Source organism: Heterocephalus glaber, unplaced genomic scaffold, assembly GCF_053883595.1.
Source record: "Heterocephalus glaber isolate CG9 unplaced genomic scaffold, H.glaber_assembly_v1.0 deba00001687, whole genome shotgun sequence".
In the NCBI taxonomy this organism is placed as follows: Eukaryota; Metazoa; Chordata; class Mammalia; order Rodentia; family Bathyergidae; genus Heterocephalus; species Heterocephalus glaber.
The window spans coordinates 17863939-17869237 of NW_028258412.1; the positions used below are offsets into that span (position 1 = coordinate 17863939).

At 48.0% G+C, this 5299-nt stretch overlaps 1 pseudogene; it reads left to right on the forward strand.

The window, feature by feature from the left end:
* Nucleotides 1-3490: 3490 nt before the first annotated feature.
* LOC101718645 (nucleoporin p54 pseudogene) lies at nucleotides 3491-5028 on the forward strand (annotated as a pseudogene).
* Nucleotides 5029-5299: the final 271 nt, after the last annotated feature.

Consider the following 5299-nt stretch of genomic DNA (forward strand, 5'->3'; position numbering starts at 1 on the left):
CCAGTGAGAGGCAGAGGGGAATTTGAACCCAGGCTCAGAAGAGCTTTTTCTATAAATCAAAGGCACTCTGGTTTGCAAATATACCAACCTTTGTGCCTGACTTTAGACCACAAAAGAGAATTATTGAGACCCTGGGGGAAGTCAGAGCTTGCCCACCAAGTCTTCAGAGGTCTGAGCCTTGCTTGGGGTAGGTGATGGGGGCTGCGTATGTCTCAGCTGACGGGACCTCAGTGTCATGGCCACGTGCGACTGAGCACCAAAAAGAACTTCTGACATTGTGTAGCCTGACTTCTTATCCAAGGAAGCAGTTCCTTCCACTGACTTGCCTCGGGGCCAGGAGGCTCACTGCCCAAGCCCCTTGGGTATTTCAAAGGTGGGGTGGGCTATGCGTTCCTCACTTTTACACCTAAGGGAGAAACTGGTGCCTGATTCAAATGCACCTGCCTAAGTTCACATTGCCTGATTCATCCCCTGAAGAGACAGCGTCCGTGAGGCCCACTGCTGACCCAAGTGAGCTATTCTACTCCAGCCCAATCTCCAGTGTGCAGCTGGCCTGTAACTCACAACAGTCCTGGCTCAGCTTCCCAAGTGCTGGGATTACAGGTGTGCACTGCCATGGCCACCATCACTGTACTATTACAACTGCATTATGATGCACATCTTTGTACATTCGTCACATGTATTTTGTGTGTGTAATTCATTTGTAAATTTGTCCATTTCTTTCCTGAAAGTAAAGAAATGCCTAAGCTTCTGTGGTTCTGTTCATAAAAGGGGCTTAAAACACCACTTCAGAGGCAGGCAGCCCACGTATGGGCTTAGATCCGGTCCTCGGCCTGTGAGACAGCCCGGGAGACAGTCTCGGCTAGCTGGTGGGAGATGCCAGTGGTCTCCGCCCTGGTAGATGGCAGGGCTTTGAAACAGCCCAAGGAGAGAGTGGACACTCGGTTCGGCAGGATTTGCTGGAACCACACCTCCCCTGTCCCGGGCCTCCCTCCCCTCCTGCGCATTGCATTCTCCTCAAGCCAGGTTCTTGCTTTGTTCCACCCAGGGAACACCCTGAGGTGGCGGCTTCAATGCTCCAACCCCAGTCTGTCCAAATGTGCCGGACCACTCCTCCCCGCGCTGGAGCCCTGACTTCCCCAGGACAGGAACACGAGATCTCATCTCCCTCCAGTGGACGTGGCCCCAAACCCAGAAAGAGATGCAAAGTGGTTATCGCTTTGTTCCTTTTTCCCAGCCATCTGCAGGGGTGTTGCTAAACTCAGAAGGGTCCGTCCTTCCTACAGGCAGAGGATTGAGGCGACTTTCAGGTGGAGCCTTCGATGGTGGGCTTTCGTTTACCTGGCTGCATGAGCCCTTTGTGAGGAGTCCAAACTTCAGCTATCCAGGGTTCCAGCTCAGGGCCGGGACTGATGCTCACCCTGACACGCTCCACCACCTGCTGGCTGTGAAATTCTAGTTCGTGGAGTCTCCTGGTCTATAGCACATCTCTGCTGCGGCATCCGCACCTGGCCAGCACTGGCCACGTGTGTCCCCTTCATCACTGTGTCCCCAGTGCCCGGAGCATGACCTGCCCTGCATATCCACAGCTTCAACCAACTGCAAGCAGGAAATACAAGATTCCAAATAACTGTACCTGCACCAGGCATCTTTAGACCTGCTGTCATTATTGTTACACTGACACAACAGAGCGTAACAACCATTCGCAGAGCCTTTACATTGTATGTGGTATCAGAAGGCATCTAGGGATGGCATAAAGTGCATGGGAGGATGAGGGGAGGTTGTGTGGAGATGCTACTCGGTTTTTGACAGACTTGTGCATCTATGGAGTTTGGTATTCATGCGGGTGCTGGATTGGATTCCCTACAGGTACCTAGTGACAGCTGCATAACCTTGAGTGAGTGGTGAAGCGGGGAGAGGCGAAGCTCTGCAGTCATCCATGTGGCTGTGGAAGGTGCAGAAGGGGCATCCATGAGGGAAAAAGCACGTAGGAAGGCTGCCACAGTGTGTCTGGTATGCAAATGCTACTTAGAGCAGCTGCACAGCCCGGCATGGCAGCACACTTTTGTAATCCCAGCATGCTGGGAGGCTGAGGTAGGAGGACTGCAGGTTAGAGGCCCAGCCTGGACAATTTAGTGAGACCCTGTCTGGAAATTTTAAAAAACAAAATAAAAAGGGATGGAGATGCAGCTCAAAGGCCTTAGGTTCAATCCCCAATACTGTAAGAAAATAAATGAAAATAAAAGAGACAGCATACAGCTACACACACAGAGATGGGCAGATACAAAGACAGGCACAGACAGACAGACAGACACAAGCAGCAGAAGGAACCCAGGCTGCAGCTCTTTACTCCCCCCGCCCCATTCCTGGGTTCAGAAACTTGGGCCAGGAGGTGGTTGCGCTGGCTGAGCCCTCTTCCGTGGTTTGATTTTTCCGAGTGTGGTTTTGAAGCGACATGGGGAGTAACGAGAGGAAATCGTTCTGCTCCTTGTTGAACACACAGCTTACACCGTGGCAATGTGTATAGCAGATGTGTGGGAGGCGGGGTTGGGACACAGACGGCAGCCAGGCGGCACCGCAGGTCCTGGCAGGGCCAGGACACGGGCGTTTGCACCCCACAGCCCCTGTGGCACAGGCATCTAGGTGGCTCCTGCTCGTCCCTCCAGGATACCCAGTGACCCACAATCCTGAATGTCTTCTCTTCCATCCAGAAAAGACTGGGACTCTGGCCTCCCCTGGTTCACAATGGTGAGGTTAGACCTGTGCCTTGCTTTCTGTGAAATCCATCTCCTGTCTCTCTATTTTGTTTTATTTGAGACGGGGTCTCACTATGCAGTTCAGGCTCGACTTGAACTCACTATGTGACCCCAGCTGCTCTCAACTCATGGCAATCCTCCTGGCGATCCTCCTGCCTCAGCCTCCTGAGTGCTGGGATCACAGGTGTGCACCACCATGGCCCACTCATGTCCCCTTTCAATGACAGGGCCACCTCACTCTCTCCTGATGAGCTGCCCGCTAACTGGCTCCCCCTCCTCTGTGTCCTCCCAGCACTTGAGTTTCAAGTCCCAGATGCTTCTCTTATCTCTGCTCTGACTACACAGGCTCTGGCCAGAGGTCAAAGTCGGGCCTTCCTCCCTGAGAAGCCAGCGGCTCCCTGCAGTCCAGAGGGTCAAACTCAACTCGAGATCACCCCCGGCTCTGCAGCAGCTGAGCCGCCCAGCCTGATGTCGCGTGGCCCCCAACATGCTGGTGCACATGATTCTTTTTTTAATTTATTCATTGGCTAACATTTCACAGTCTAATGCTTCCATGTAAGAATTCAAGTCTTCCATGAAATAGGAAAAGGTCCAAAGGTGTAGAGGTGGTGGGAGGGGAAGGGGAAAGGAAAGAAGGGAAAGGAAAAATTATGAGACAAGAAAAAAAAAATGGAAACGAAGTCTATGTAAATAAGGAAGGGTGGAGCAGTGCTTTGGTCCTCTGCTTCCGCGACATGGCCTTCAATTTTGGGACTCCCTCAGGTACCTCAGACACCGCTGCAGCCATTGCAGCACCTGCAGGTTAGGTTGGAGGATTTGGGACAACATCTACAACTGCAAGTTCTGCTTTCAGCTTTTCTGCCCTCACTAACACAGGCACTACTGGACTTTTTGGTGGTACTCAGAACAAAGGTTTTGCATTTGGTACCAGTTTTGGCACAACAACAGGAACTAGTACTGGTTTAGGTACTGGTCTGGGAACTGGACTGGGATTTGAAGGATTTAATACACAGCAACAGCAACAATCTACATTAGGTGGTCTCTTCAGTCAGCCTACACAAGCTCCTACCCAGTCCAACCAGCTGATAAATACTATAAGTGCTCTTTCTGCTCCAACACTATTGGGAGATGAGAGAGATGCTATTTTAGCAAAATGGAATCAACTGCAGGCTTTCTGGGGAACAGGAAAAGGATATTTCAACAATAATATTCCACCAGTGGAATTCACACAAGAAAATCCCTTTTGCCAGTTTAAGGATGTAGGTTATAGTTGTATGCCCAATAATAAAGATGAAGATGGGCTAGTGGTTTTAGTTTTCAACAAAAAAGAAACAGATATTCGAAGCCAACAACAGCAGTTGGTAGAATCATTGCATAAAATTTTGGGAGGCAATCAGACCCTTGGTGTAAATGTAGAAGGTATTAAAACACTGCTAGATGATCAGACAGAAGTTGTTATTTATGTTGTTGAGCGTTCTCCAAATGGTACCTCATGAAGAGTTCCAGCTACAACACTATATGCCCATTTTGAACAGCCAATATAAAAACACAACTACAGCAACTTGGTGTAACCCTTTCTATGACTAGAATAGAACTTTCTCCTGCGCAGATCAAGCAGCTTTTACAGAATCCTCCTGCTGGTGTTGATCCTGTTATTTGGGAACAAGCCAAGGTGAATAACCCTGATTCTGAAAAGTTAATTCCTGTACCCATGGTGGGCTTTCAAGAACTTCTCCAAAGACTGAAAGTTCAAGATCAGATGACTAAGCAGCATCAGACCAGATTAGATATCATATCTGAAGATATTAGTGAGCTACAAAAGAATCAAACTACAAGTATGGCCAAAATTGCACAATACAAGAGGAAACTCATGGATCTTTCCCATAGAACCTTACAGGTCCTAATCAAACAGGAAATTCAAAGAAAGAGTGGTTATGCCATCCAAGCTGATGAAGAGCAGTTGGGGGTTCAGCTAGATACAGTTCAGTCTGAATTAAATGCACCTACTCAGTTCAAGGGCCGACTAAACGAACTGATGTCACAAATCAGGATGCAGAACCATTTTGGAGCAGTCAGATCTGAAGAAAGATATTAGGTAGATGCAGATCTGTTACGTGAGATCAAACAGCATTTGAAATAACAACAGGAAGGCCTTAGCCACTTGATTAGCATTATAAAAGATGATCTGGAAGATATAAACTTGGTAGAACATGGATTGAATGAAACCATCCACATCAGAGGCGGTGTCTTTAGTTGACAGTTCACAAACCTGTGTTATAAGTTTGTGAAATGTATCCTCTTACTGCATCAGGCCTTCCTTAAGAATGAAATGAGTACATGGAGAAAAAAGAAAGAAAATGATCCTCTCCTGGCTTGGATTTTTCAGATTACTGACAAATTACTCTTCACTAAATCTGAAATAAACTAGTCACTTCACATCCCTTCTAAAATAACCTTGAAAAGATTTAACATCTAAAAAGCCATACATACTTTAAAAGAAGTACCTAATTAACATTTTTAAAACAGCATTTTCTTAAACATCA